This window comes from Halichoerus grypus, chromosome 12 (genome assembly GCF_964656455.1).
Source record: "Halichoerus grypus chromosome 12, mHalGry1.hap1.1, whole genome shotgun sequence".
Lineage (NCBI taxonomy): Eukaryota > Metazoa > Chordata > Mammalia > Carnivora > Phocidae > Halichoerus > Halichoerus grypus.
The window spans coordinates 27,595,135-27,611,015 of NC_135723.1; positions in this window are offsets into that span (position 1 = coordinate 27,595,135).

A 15,881-nucleotide genomic window follows, 5' to 3' on the forward strand; every position below is an offset into this window, starting at 1 on the left:
AATCAAGATCTCTTATCACCATCTGTAAGTCTTATATGATCTACCCCCTCTCTGATTTTGTTTCTTACAATGCTGCCCCTGATGACCCTTCTCCATCCATCTATGTTGCCCTTGCCATTTCTCATCTTCACTTCAGAACCTGTAACTGTTTCCTTTTCCTGGATGCTCTTCCCCCAGGATTCCCGTTAACATTCCTGGTCACCAGCTCAAGGGTCACCTTCTCAGGGAAGCCTTTCTTAATCATTCTATTTAAAATTCACCCTCCCGGGCGCCTGGGTGGCTCAGTTGGTTGGGCGACTGCCTTCGGCTCAGGTCATGATCCTGGAGTCCCTGGATCGAGTCCCGCATTGGGCTCCCTGCTCGGCAGGGAGCCTGCTTCTCCCTCTGACCCTCCCCCCTCTCATGTGCTCTGTCTCTCTCATTCTCTCTGTCTCAAATAAATAAATAAAATATTAAAAAAAAAAAAAAAAAATTCACCCTCCCCCTACCTCTGCACGTCTTTGCCCTTCCCAGTTTTAGTTTTTGCCATAGCTTTTCTTGCCTTCCAACATATTATGCTTATATCTTTTTATTTAATGGCTTTCTCCTCCCATGACAATGTGAGCTTCATGAGGGTAGAGATTTCTGTCTGCTATGTTCTCTCAAAGGTACCAACACATAGTAGGCATTCGGCAAGCTTTAACTCCTATCATAATTTTTGTTACAACTGACTTAATTACTTGTTAATACATTCTGGCCTATGCTATGTAGAGAAGAGAGAAATCAGTTTTAGTTTATATGACTCAGAAAGCGAATGGGAACATTTGATAGCATTAATAGGACTTATTTTCTAAAGCATCCCTTATTTCTCCAGGGAGTGTTAAATTGGCTCCATTAAAAAACTTTTTTTCAATTTTAGTTCAAAAACAGTTAAGAATTTAACCTTTGCAAACCAAATATTAAATGAGGTTTCTTATACCTATAAAATGGAATGTGTAAGATGATCATAGGGTATAAATTAGATGGCTAGACATATATTCAGTACCTCTTTAAAATTTTATAAATATATATACAAAAGAATTTACATAGTGTTCATCATAGTTAAAAAACAGACAAATGCCCTACCTATGATGAATCTTAAGAAAGAGAATATTTCGGGGCGCCTGGGTGGCTCAGTCGTTAAGCGTCTGCCTTCGGCTCAGGTCGTGATCCCGGGGTCCTGGGATCGAGCCCCGCATCGGGCTCTCTGCTCGGCCGGGAGCCTGCTTCTCCCTCTCCCACTCCCCCTGCTTGTGTTCCCTCTCTAGCTGTCTCTCTCTCTCTCTCTGTCAAATAAATGAAATAAAATCTTCAAAAAAAAAAAAAAAAAGAAAGAGAATATTTCAATGTTTGAAGTCCCTATGTGCCCTTCCCCCAATAACTTCTCTTCCCTACCTCTAAGCAGCACAAGAAGTTGTGTTCATCATTCTTTGTTATACAGTTTTGCCATATATATATATTTACTTCCATAAATATGTTTTCTTTTCCTTGATTTTGAAACCTATTTTAATGTAATAAATACTATAGGCTTTCATCTGTAACTTTATTTGCAGGCCCAATGTCATGCTCCTGAGATGCACCCATGTGAATTTGCTTCACTCTAACTCATTTAAAATCATGATCTTACAAACATTCTTGCTATGACTTGAGGACCATATATTCAAACGTTTTATTAGGCCTCATGGTTTTCTTTTCAAAGAAGTTATATATCACTCTAAACTCCTGTGTAACCATTGTTCCACATTCTTGCTATTATTAGAAATTGTCAGTTTCTACTTTGCCTAGTGCAAGTGGAGTGATGTTGCGAATTTAACTCACTCTTGATTACTAATAAAGTGGACACTTAGAGTGAAATGAAAAAGTTGTCAAATATAGTTGCATTTTTTATTTTTATTTTATTTTTTTATTTTTTTTTTTTTAAAGATTTTATTTATTTATTTGACAGAGACAGAGACAGCAAGAGCAGGAACACAAGCAGGGGGAGTGCGAGAGGGAGAAGCAGGCCTCCTGCCGAGCAGGGAGCCCGATGTGGGACTCGATCCCAGGACTTGGGGATCATGACCTGAGCCGAAGGCAGCCGCTTAACGACTGAGCCACCCAGGTGCCCCCTATAGTTGCATTTTTTAGTCCTCCATAAGAAATTGCTTAAGTTTTAGTATTAATTTGTTCAAACCACCATTTCATAAAGATATGCCCCTATATTGCCCCTTCAGATAATTTGTCTTTTATATTTATCTCCTTGATCCATTTGAAAGTATCTGAGTATATGTGAAGTTGAGTTCTGTCCTAGGACCATTAATCAAATAATCTTTCTTTACTTACATGCTTTCTACATATCTTTGGGTTTATTTATGGACTCTATTCCTTTGTGTACCAGTCACCAATACAATATTATCCTTTTATTTTTAAAGATTTTATTTATTTATTTGACAGAGAGAGAGACAGCGAGAGAGGGAACACAAGCAGAGGGAGCGGGAGAGGGAGAAGCAGGCTTCCCGTGGAGCAGGGAGCCCAATGTGGGGCTCGATCCCAGGACCCTGGGATCATGACCTGAGCTGAAGGCAGACGCTTAACGACTGAGCCACCCAGGTGCCACATAATACTATCTTATAAGTGTAACTTTAAAATGGTCATAGTATCTGATAGAGCTCATCTTTCTAGTGTCTATACCTCTTCCAGTAATGAATTATTTTGATCCACTTCATTTTCCACATATATTTCAGAGTAAATTAGTTGATTTTAAAGAAAACTCCATTTTAAAATTGTAACATGTCACAATTCCATCCCCACTATTTTTCCTCATTTAGTTGCCTCTACTTCTCGTTCGTAATCAAATATCACCTTTTAACATCCTGTGCGGTTTATGTATTCATATGCCTATTATTTTACTTTGCTCTCACCTACCCATCTCCTACCCAGATGGACTATAAACTCAAAATTGACCAAGTTATTTTTGGATTTGTTCATTTGTATATCTCAAGCACCTATAACAGTAGATGCTTGGGCAAAGATAGGTACTCAGGACATATTTGCTGAGTGAACAAATTTAACTTGAATTTATGACTCAACCAGGAAAGCTGACATCTTTTTTTTTTTTTAAGATTTTATTTATTTATTTGTCAGAGAGAGAGAGGCAGAGAAAGAGTACAAGCAGGAGGAGCGGCAAGCAGAGGGAGAAGCAGGCTCCCTGCTGAGCAAGGAGCCTGATGCAGGACTCGATCCCAGGACCCTGGGATCATGACCCGAGCTAAAGGTAGACGCTTAACCGAATGAGCCACCCAGGTGCCCCGACATCTTTCTAGCATTAAATTTTTTTAATCCATGAATATGGAATATGGTGTCTTTCCATCTATCTAGATTGTTCTTAAAAGATTTCAATAAAGTTGCAAGTTTCCTACATGAAGTTTTTACACATCTTTGTTAGATTTATTTTTGTGTAACTTACACATTTGTCATTGACACTTGCTATGGACTTGATAGTATTGTCTATTTTCTCTATTAAAATGTAAGTGTAATTCTATTTTATACAAATATTTATATTTTTAATATAAAGTTGAATATAACATCTGTGTAAAATATTTTCTCACATTAATTGAAGTGTAATTTTCACACTGTAAAACTCACCCCTTTTAAGTGCATAGTTCAGTGAATTGTGATAAATATATATAGTAGCCCCTACCACAATCAAGATATTGAAAATTTCCCATCACTCCAATAAGTCCCTTTGAGCCTCATTGCAGTCAATTCCATTCCCCTAAACCCAGCCTCTGGCAAACTCTGATCCACTTTCTGTCATTAATGTTTTGTCTTTTCTAGAATATCATATAAATAGAATCATACAGTATACGGTTTTTTGTATCTGGCTTCTTTCTTCATTGTAATGCATTTGAAATTTGTTATTTTTTGCATATTTTAGGAGGTCTTTCTATTTATTTATTTATTTATTTATTATTTTTTAGGAGGTCTTTCCCTTTAATTGCAGATAGCATCACATTGTAGGGATGTAATGCAATTTGTTAATCCACTCACCTTTTGATGGACATTTGAATTATTTTCTAAATTTTAGCTATTATAGATAAAGCTGCTATGAACATTCATTGAATGGTACTTGTGTAGACAGAAGTCATTCATCACGGGTAAATTTCTAGTGGAACTGATGGAGCATGTAAGAAATTTTTTAATTTTATAAGATATTCCAAATTTTTCCAAAGTGTGCCATTTTTTTCATTCCCACCATCAGAATAACAGAATTCTGGTTGCACTACATTTTCATCAGCTCTTGGTATTAAGAGTGTTATTTTTATCCATTCTGGAGGGAATGCAGTGTTATCTCATTATAATTTTAATTTACATTTCCCTAATGACTAATGTTGACTCATGTTGACCATCTCCTCATGTTTTAATTCCCTAATTTTTAACTCCTCTCAAGATGTCTTTTTAAATCTTTTGCCAATTTTTAAATCAAGTTTTTGGTTTATTATTGAACTGTGAAGTTTATTTATGTATTTGGGATACAAGTCCTATTCTCTCCAACTCTACAGTAGCCTTGAAAATCATCAGCCTCACGACCGTGGGAGTTATGATAAAACAACAGCCTTATAGACACTAAAGGGAGCAGAATGAGTTTGTGGCTTCTCAAAAAGCCCCACCATCAGAGAATTATCATTATTTAAATGGTCTTGCAATCCCCTGGAAAATACCTGTTTACAGAGTATTGTCATTATTTGACCTGACACAGAGCTTGCTTGTAGGATATAGCTGATAGAGAACTTATATCCAGAATGCATAAAAAATTTACACCTCAACAATAAGGCAACAAATAATCTAATGAAATTTGGATCAAGTATCTGAATAGACATTTGCTTAAAGATGACACACAAATGGCCAGTAAGCATGTGAAAAGATGCTCGGCATTAGTCATTAGGGAAATAGAAATCAAAACCACAGTGAGGGGCGCCTGGGTGGCTCAGTCGTTAAGCGTCTGCCCTCGGCTCAGGTCATGATTCCAGGTCCCGGGATCGAGCCCCGCATCGGGCTCCCTGCTTGGCAGGAAGCCTGCTTCTCCCTCTCCCACTCCCCCTGCTTGTATTCCCTCTCTCGCTGTGTCTCTCTCTGTCAAATAAATAAATAAAATCTTTAAAAAAAAAAAAAAAACCACAGTGAAAACCTACAAGGATGACTATAACTAATAACATATATACTAAGTGTTGACAAGATTGTAGAGAAATGGAATCCTCATCCATCACTGGTAGGAACGAAAAACTGTGCAGCTACTTTGGAAAACAGCTTGATAATTCCTCAAAATGTTATATAAATATGGTGTCACCATATAACCCAGCAATTCCACTCCCAGGTATATAATGTAAGATAAATAAAAGCATGTATCCACATCAAAGCTTGTATACCAATGTTCATAGCAGGGGCACCTGGGTGGCTCAGTCAGTTAAGTGTCTGCCTTCGGCTCAGGTCATGATCCCGGGGTCCTGTGATCAAGCCCCCAATCGGTCTCTCTGCTCAGCGGGGACCTGCTCCCTCTCCCTCTACCTGCTGCTCTGCCTACTTGTGATCTCTCTCTCTCTAATAAATAAATAAAATCTTTAAAAAAAAAAAAAACCCACAAATGTTCATAGCAGCATTATTCCTAATAGCCAAAATGTGGAAACAACTCAAATGTCGGTTAACTGAAGAATGGATAAACAAAATGTGGTATATCCATGCAATAAAATATTATTCATTAATATAAAGAAATGAAATACTGATTCATGTGAACACTGAGTCATCCCTGAAAACATTATGCTAAGCAAAATAGCAATCATAAAAGACCACATATTATGGGATCACATTAACATGAAATACTCAGAGTAGACAAATGTGTACAGGCAAAATACATTAGTGGTTGCCTGGGGCTGTGTTAGAGGGTGGGATGTGGAGTAAGTCCTAACAGGTTCTTTCTGGGGTGATAAAAATGTTCCTAAATTAGGTTGTGTTGATGGTTACATAACTGCGAATATACTAAAATTAACAAAATCGTATCCTTAAACACATACACATAGAATGATATACCATTTTGACAGATTAGAAAAAATTAGAAAGTGTGATAATACTGCCAAGTTTAGGGGATCACAGAGCAATGGAACTCTCATTCACTCCTGGTAGAAGGACACATTTGGGTTGTCAGTTTGAAAAACAGCTTTGTGTGTAGCCAGTTGCACCGGATATATAGAGCTGAGAAACTATTGTGCACATGCACTAATACCCTGCTATCCTTAAGAGCCCTGTTCTTTTTTTTTTTTTTTTTAAGATTTTATTTATTTATTTGACAGAGAGAGACATAGCGAGAGAGGGAACACAAGCAGGGGGAGTGGGAGAGGGAGAAGCAGGCTTCCCGCAGAGCAGGGAGCCCGATGCGGGGCTCGATCCCAGGACCCTGGGATTATGACCTGAGCCGAAGGCAGATGCTTAACAACTGAGCCACCCAGGCGCCCCAAGAGCCCTGTTCTTAAAGATAAACATGGACAACAGAGAGTGAATAAATACAATCTAACATATTCCCACAATCAAACACCACTCCCCTGTGTAAACAACAGAGATCTAGCTCACACACAAATACCGCTGATTATTTAATATACAATTAAATAAAAAATTAAGTAATAAGGACTGATTGGATAGTTATAGAAAGCTCAATAACAGAAAAGAACAGTGTTGTGGAGAAATATATGCTAAAAATATAAAGAAAAACAAGTGGAAGATGAATATAAAATTCTGGTTAGTGTTCCTCTTTCTGGGTAGGAAGAAGCACGCGGGACACTTCCAAGGTTGTGATAATGCCGTACATGTCATCCTTAATTAAATCCCCTGCAACAAACCTCATTGTATATTAAATACCTAGCCATGAAGTGGGAACAAAGAGGCAATATGGGAGCAAAGAATGTTTTTAAAAAATGACAAATGGTTAAAAACTGCCTCCAAAAAGCCTATTTCCCAAATGCTAAGGTTCTCTCTCTAAATGTATATATGTATGTTTAATATAAAATTACGTATATAATTTTATGTAAGTATATAATTGTATTAATATATATCATTTTATATTACATACCTATTGGAATATATAAAGTATATATACATATATGAATGTGTATATAACACACACATATTTGAAAAGAAGTGAAATCTCGGATGTATTTTTTAAGCAAAACTTGTTTATGTTAAGAGCATTCTTTGGTTGTTGTTAAGGGCATTAGAATTAGCATCATTTAACTATTTTATTGAAAAAAACAAAAAATGTTTCAAACTTAAATGCTGACAGCAATGAGACTATTTTATTATGTAATTTTCTGTTAGACCTTCAAAGTATTTTTACTCCCTCTCTTGTCTTTCAGTAGCTAAATGTTTTCTTGATCATTATTGATTTTTATTTCTTACCTTGTGGCAGGGAGTTTTTATCATTATATATGGACTTTCGTGTTTTCACATTAAAATCACACTCGGTGAGATTTTATTTCTCTCGAGTAAAGCACAAAAGGGGAAAGATCAGTCTGTAATAGAACAATGCCGTGAAACCATAGCTGAAAAATGTCTGGCAGAAGCAGAAGCTCGCCTCTGAGAGCTAAAGGTTACTTTTTCTCACCAAGCTGTCTGTTCTCCACCACTAATGAAATTGAAAAAGAACTTTTTTTTTTTTAAAGATTTTTTTTTTATTTATTCATTTGAGACACATAGATACAGAGATAGAGGAGAGTGCATGAACAGGGAGAGAGGCAGAGGGAGAGGAAGAAGCAGACTCCCCGCTGAGCCAGGAGCCGGATGTGGGGCTCAATCCCAGCACCCTGGGATCACGACCTGAGCCGAAGGCAGATGCTTAACCATCTGAGCCACCCAGGTGCCCAGAAAAAGAACTTTCTAAAAGTATTTTCTATCTTTCTCATATCAAATTGTTTATACACTAATAGACACATTTAATACACATGTAAATTATTACTATTCAATAATTCTTTGCTATCGGTGTATTGACTTAATGCCTAAGTTAAAAGTCTATGGCCAGATCTCAAGTAGCTTTGTCCCCTTGTTCACATACCTGTTGTCTTACTGTATAATTAGAATAATGCAACTTCTGTTCATCCATCCATCCATTTTAAAATTAATATTTTTAGTATTTTTCACTTCCTCTTTCCTTCCTTCATTTAACAAATATTTACTGCTTACCTCCTTCCTGGCACCACGCTTATTTCTAGAGATACAATAAGGGTAAACAGATAAAGGATCCTTGTCTTCATGGAACTCAGAATCTGTGTATGCAGACAGATAACTATGATTACCATATGAAAATTTTAAGTGGTGCTACATTGGGATGAGTGGTACAAACAGGCGTTTGGTGGTTGGGTTGAGGAATCTGAGGTAGAATTGACATGAGGAGGGGTTAATAAAGGAAAGAGAAGAAAAGCACATAAAAAGCCCTACGGTGGAAGGACTGAAGGTACTGAGGACGGAAAGACTGGCACAGAGAGATCAAGAAGGAATGGGAGATATGGTGAAGACATAAAGGTTAAGAGATTTCAAGTCAGGCAGGACTTTATCAGCTATGTATTTTTATTTGTTCTGGTTTTGTGTGTTTTTTTTCTGCTTCTTTATCTTATAAAACAATGGAAAGACAGTGAAGCCACAAGCAAGGTAGAGGCACTGCTTGACTTGCATTCTGACATCACTGGGCTGCGTTGTTCAGCGAGAGCTCCTCGGTTACCCACACTCTCCACCGCTTCCCATCCGCTTTCTGGGTGAGTTGCCACTTATCATCCTAACCACAAGTTAGTGCGGCGGTTTTCCAAAAATCCAGCTCCTCGCACAGCCTGCCCTCTTGCATGAATTTGAGTTTGTGAACTCTGCAGAGAATTTAAATTCCTCTAAGATTCGTTAGATTTTAAATTCTTCTCAAGTCTAATGGGCAATCAATATCTCTAAAGATACACTTACCCTATGATGTGATAGGAAGTAGAGACATACACAAAGTGCAAAAGGTGGGGCGCCTGGGTGACTCAGTAGATTAAGCGTCTGCCTTCGGCTCAGGTCATGATCCCAGGGTCCTGGGATCGAGTCCCATGTAGAGTTTCCTGCTCAGTGGGGAACCTGTTTCTCCCTCTCCCTCTGCCTGACGCATACCCTGCTTGTGCTCTCTAACAAATAAATAAAATCTTTAAAAAAAAAAATACTGCAAAGGGTAACAATGGGGGGAGTCAATTACTCCACCTGGAAAACCAGGGAAAGCATGAGAACAGGTACATTTTACCTGGTCCTGAATGGTGTCTAAGAGGTTTTGTTGTTGTTTTTAAGAGAAAAATGGGAACAACATTCAGAGAAAAGGGAATTTTTATGGAATCATTGAGGTTTCCTGGGAGACAAATAGAAACTGGATGAATGAGAAAGGACAGAGCGAATTTGGGAAAGAAGCTCAAGATGAATTCGGAGAGAAATTTTATGACAGGATAAAATTGAGAGTCTATCCCTTAGGCACCAGAGAGCCAAGGAGTTAAAAAAACGAAGCTGGGGAATGATTCTCTGATGGTAAGCACTGTTATATCTGCTTACAAGATTAGAATTCATCTCCCTGAATGTCCAATTATTTCATGTAGCTGCCCACCCTTACTATGTGCTGCGTGTGAAGACCAACTTGCTAATATGCTTCGGTTCAGATCCCAAAGATTTTGCTATTTCACCTTCATTCTGGGAAGCAGACTAGGCATATGGAACAGAATTTATGTTGACCCAGTGGCCATGCAGTCATCCAAACTAATAGGCTTTCTTCTCTAGTTTGACTTCCAAGTCAAAAAAAATTTTTGGCCTTCTCTAGAAGCCAAATATTTTCCATGTCCTCAACACCTTCCCCAAAGAATTCCTTTACTTCTGTGAGATAATATTCCTTTCCCTAATTAATGAATTAGTTATAATTTTAAAACATTTTGCTCATAAACACATATTGTCTATTTTATTAAGACAAACTGACTATAGCTTGTAAAAATAAGATGTAGACATTGATAGAATGGGAGAATCCATGTTTAAGCACAAGGGCAAATGCCAGTTTTTGAATTATATATAGTGATGATTCATGGGCATAGCCATAAATCTTAAATAACAGAGCACATCTATCTTGGGGGGATTGTCAGGAGCATATGGAACCTTCAGGAGCCATAGTGACTAATGACTATTTGTAGACAAGAGTAAGATTCCAGCTTAATGCCTATGACTATGATAAAAACTATATTGCTATTGGGGCATTTTTTTTCACTTACTGTTGTGGACTCAAGAGAAAATTACTGAGTAATAAGACATCAAATGATCTATTTATTCAAAAGATTTTTCCAAAAAATAGAATGATCATACTCAAAATTACAGTCTATGTGTGTACATGTATGTGTTTAAATGTTCAGTCTATAAACAGGAAAGTCTTTTATGCCTTTATGGATATTTGAAGTAGTCTTTTTTGTGGTGACTTTATACACACACACAAAGATTTTTTTTAAAAAGGAATACTTAGCATAAAGGGGCAGCTGGATAAAAAGAGAGAAGGATTTCTGATATGGGAAGATATGGTACAGCATGATACCTCCACTTTTGACCTGGGTGACTAACCATGGGTTATTTTTTTTTTTTTAAGATTTTATTTATTTATGTGAGAAAGAGACAGAGAGAGAGTGTGCACAAACAGTGGGGGCGGGGAGAGGGAGATGCAGACTCCCCGCTGAGCAGGGAGCCCGATGCAGGGCTCGATCCCAGGACCCTGGGATCACAACCTGAGCCAAGGACAGATGATTAACGGACTGAGATACCCAGGCGCCCCCTACCACTTCCCAAATTTAATTTCATTTAAATTCTACTTTAAATATTTTGCTTAAAAATAGAATAAATCTTTCAGAGCAGTTTTTTTTTTTTTCAGAGCAGTTTTGTATGCAGAAAAAGAAAGCAGAGAAATTCAGAAAACAATTGACAAACAAACAAACAAAATTCAAGCTGTCAGGGTGGGTTTTAAACCTCCTATCTATCAGGTTTCATTCTATACTCTAGAAAGGAGTCAGACAATTTTGATAGAATAAACTTAGATTATCTTTGGCCTTAGACCATTTCCTTCTACGTGTCTGCAATTTGATTTTTGTTGATTTCTCTCTGGGATTTTTCCTGATGAATAATTAATTATAGTCCACGTCAATTTTCCATAGACACTGAATTCTGTAGCAATCTTCCTACAATAGAACTTTTGATTTGTAAAAGTGATTTAGTACATATTCTGCTTTCCTTGCAATTTAAAGGTTGATTATATCCATGAGATTTGTCATGAAAACCTCAATTAGCTTTCAAAGTATAATCCCTGACACACTCTCCTTGTTATGCTCTCCCCTTTATCATGTCAACAATACCGTAGGAAACTTTTATTATAACTTCAATAGTTTGTTTTATTGATTTGAGCATGATTCAGCAACCACTTAGCATCCATGATATATTAGATTATAAAAATATGTAGCTGTTTTGTACTCTTATGGAATTCTTAATCCGTATTTGATGAAAACATTTTAAGACCTTCTGTACCAGAAAAGAGCATGCAAATAAATGAATATACAAATAATGGAATCAAAGAGAATCACTGAGATAAGAAACCACAAAATCCATTTACGGTTAATTTGTGCTCTAAAATATGGATGATTCTACAACTTTCCTCAGTAATCTTATATATCTATTTGTACATTAAGAAGAGTTTTATTCACGACATATTTCACACGTTAAAAAAATATTTTCCTTCCCCAGACTTCTTAAAAAGTATTTTCTTTTCAGTCTCATTTTCTAGAATTTTCTCTAATTTTGACTTTGTAAACCATTTAAGGCTTCAAATTCTTCCTTAGATAAATGAAATTGAGTCCAGTGTGGTTTCAACTGATTGTGAGTCTGAAACGTTCTATAATTCATTTCATCCCTATGTCACAAACTCTTCCACACAGCTTAATTCCCTTAAAAAATAATAAATATAACATTGCTGACTTGGATTCAGTTAAGCTCCTTAAAATATGTAGAAACTCATGTTATTTAGCATTTTGTTCCTTTTCCTGATTTTTCAGATTTATTAATATTGATGACAATTATGATATTGGATAAAAGGTAATATTTACTTGGGGTTCATGATTTTTCACCCTCTACTCTTTCAGTTTCCTTAATCTGTGTCACTTATTGTTCATTTTTCCTACACTAACATCAAGACAGATTCACTCTCCCTGTGATCCAGATTTTATATATTTGCTCTTTCTCCTTCACCACCAACACCTCCTATTCTTTTTCTTTTCATTTATTTATGTAAGCTACCCCTGCTTTTCCTCAATTCTCTCCATCAAGTTTCTCCTTCATCAAGCAGACTCAAGTAAGAGCTGGTATCTCTAAAATGGCATAGCAATGATTTGGTATGCAAATTAATTTGGCCATACTTTCATTCAACAATATTATTTCTCAAGCAAAGCCAAATGAAAACAGAAACAAATCAACGTCTTAGGGAAGCTCATACTCCAGTGGATGAGGTCAGACCATAAACAAAACAAATACACGATTATATAGGATATTAAACAGTGAAAAGAGAAATAAAGCAAGGAAAGGTGATAGGGAGCAGGCTTATGGGGGAGGGGGTTCTGCTTCTATTTTGCATTTTTTTTCTCTTGGTTTTCTGTCAAGTTCCACTTTTTCAAATGCATGATTTTGGATTGAATGTCAGATTGCATATGAAAAACTGGAGAAAGAATTTGAGGCTCTAATTTTAATCCCTGTGAAGGCTGCTTGGTTTTCTTGTTACTCTTATTGAAGTACTAGGTGGCCTTTTAGGTTGTGAACAAAAGCCTCAGAAAGGCTTCAACTACAATTTTAACTCCTCTGCCCCGTGAGTCAGCCAGTTCTGCTCAGCCTCTCAGCTGTTACTTGGGGAGTCGTCTTGCACAGTGCACTACTGGTGGAAACGGAATGGGCTGTGAAAGGGGCTGAAGATCTTAAATCCTAAGAACCAGCATTCTGCATGGAGCGTGCTGTGATAATACAGCTTATTAGGTTTTGAGCAAGGACAATCATCCTAATGAAGAGCAGGGGCTTCCTTGAAGGACTGATGCTTCTTCAGCAAGGTGTTGACCTTTGAGAGGATGAACATCTCACATCGGCAGCATGAATTCTGCTGCCTGTTCAGGTCTCGTGGAGAGAGGTCACATGCAAAAACTTCTCAATCAGGAAGTCAAGAAGTGCTACCTTCATCTAAGTCACCTAAAATGGCCATTTCTCACAACCTCTCCTTCTCTGCTCCACACCACCTCTAGTAAAATTAATACCTACAACTATCTTCTAGAGATCCAAGAAAGTAGTAAAATCCCTTGCTCTTTGTGTTGCTCTCACCTTATCCAGTGGCCTACCACCAGTTGGAATCTAGATAAGAAGAGATTAAAACATATCTACCATTTCCTCCTTTACTCTGGTCATCTTTTTCCTTCCTTCTCCTACAACTTTCTGGACCAAAAAGGACAGACTTTCCCCTTCCGCAAGTATCTCCTTCTGTCACCAGCTAGACTCCAAGACCTCACTGTTAATGCCCTATCTGCTTGTACTCACCAATTTTTGTCCCACATTTTTGCTTAAACTCATTTTTGGTTTATCTCTTAACTCAGGCAAAAGACCCATTGGGAATAACATTCCATGATGGACACCCAAACTGTGTATGCCTCAAGCAATAGTGACTGCCCTAAGGAAGAGCTCTGACCCACCCAGACCAGTCTGAACTCAATTCTCAACTCATGCTTCTGCAGGTGGATCATACAGTGACCCATGGGGTGACTGACCGTTACCTTTACCTCATTATAATACTAAAATCTCCTCCCAAGGGGAAGCACAAGCCTCATTTACATAACATACAATGCAGGTATAGGCATGTTTCCTTAAGGGGCATGCGTGACTTTATGCCTACCTCTACATACGATGACAAGGCTCCTCCATCTAAATATTCACCCCAATCCTAAGTAAAAAGAACCCATTTGCCCTCGGTTGAGAAATCACAGTTCTATAGGTTATTCCCCGTGATCTCCTTATTTGCTGCAAATAAAGTTTCCTCTGTGTGACAGCTCCACCTGGTGTAGTGTCTATCGGTGACTTTCCAAACGCATGTTAGTTGGTTATACTTTTATCACAGGTTTTGAGTCTAAGGTGTTGGGTTGTTTTTTTTTTTTTAGAAATCTTTTTTTTTTTTTTTTTAAGATTTTATTTATTTGAGAGAGAGAGCACAAGAGGGGGTAGGGTCAGAGGGAGAAGCAGACTCCCCGCTGAGCAGGGAGCCTGATACAGGACTTGATCCCGGGAGTCTGGGATCATGACCTGAGCCAAAGCAGTCGCTTAACCAACGGAGCCAAACACTGTGGAAGAATCCCCTGTGCTGGGTCTTCAAATTTATTTAGCAAATTACCTTACCATAAAACCAAGCCTTCCAACTACTATCCTGGAAAAGAGGATGCAATTTTACCCCCACCACCTCCTCACTCTGAGGTGATAATCCTCAAAATCTGGCTTTACAGACTGAAGAGCACAAAAGGATCCTTATTTAGTGAGGGGAAATTAAAATACATCAGTTTACTCTTTCTAAAACATTAGCCCTGATAAACTAGGTTAACTTTTTTACTAAACAATGCCCTCATAACTGTGGCTTCTTACACTTGATCAGATTGTGCCATGTCTACTCAAAAGTTTGTTTTAGCAATTAAATCCCAATAATTTATGTGAGAATCTAGGATTAGTGGAGAATTTTATCACTAAAGTCAGTCAGAAAGCAGTAGCTGAAAATAAGACATCACGTACTAACTATTCTAAAAAGAAATGCTTATCTAAACATTCAATTTTTTTTTCCTATATGATTTAAAAGATTTCATCAAACCCCAATGAGAATAACTTGGTACAAAGGGAACAGATATCTTCTACTGATTGGTTATGTTTCCCAGACTTGCCTACAACCCCTAATACCACGTGCTTAGTCACTGACAGAGTGTTGGTGTTGAAAATAGATGACTAACATTAAAAAATACAACTACCACTTATTCTACCCACAAAAGATGGATTTATTTGGAAATAAGAGAGAACTGCAATCAGGGATAAGGAAACTATGCCAAAACCATAGGCAAGTCCACTAAACAAAGGAGAGGAACAGGCTCTTCTATAGAGGAAAGCAGGAAGCTGGGAAGGTTGTTATGCTCAAAAAGTCCAATGCAGTAAACTGCGAGTTCTAAGTATAGTGGCTTTTCATTGGCTGAACTATAATTGTCTCTCATTGGCTGGGCTGTTGCTGGAAGAGGCGGAAGACCTCCTTCCTCCTGCTGGTATAGTAACTAGTATCCTGGGCAAGGTCCACCTCTTCCTGTTGGGTCTACAGTTGATTTTGAGTGGCAGGGCATGAGCGCTCACCTGGCAAACCTCTGTACTCCATTTTAGTGAAGTTTCCCTTTATTAATTTTCACAAGATTCACTACATATTTTTTATAGATTCTGGTTACAGTAATGTTTTCCACTCCAGTGCAATATTAAAACCCTATCCCCATCATTAAGAAGTTATTGAGTTTAATTATGTCTCTCCAAGTAAGGAGAAAATAAAGCATATACAGGTTTCTGCATGGAATAGATTACAAACCAAGAGGCATTTGGGAACTGGGCCGTGAGACTTGGGAGTTCTGAATTGTGAGCCAAAAGAATCAGAAGTTAATGACTTCCGGAAATAGGCACTCTGAGGGGCACCCTTTCCATGTTATTTTAAAAGGGTAGGCCCTGGAGGTAGACTGCCTGGGTTCAAAAGCTATCTCTGTTATTTATTAGTTATGTGACTTGGG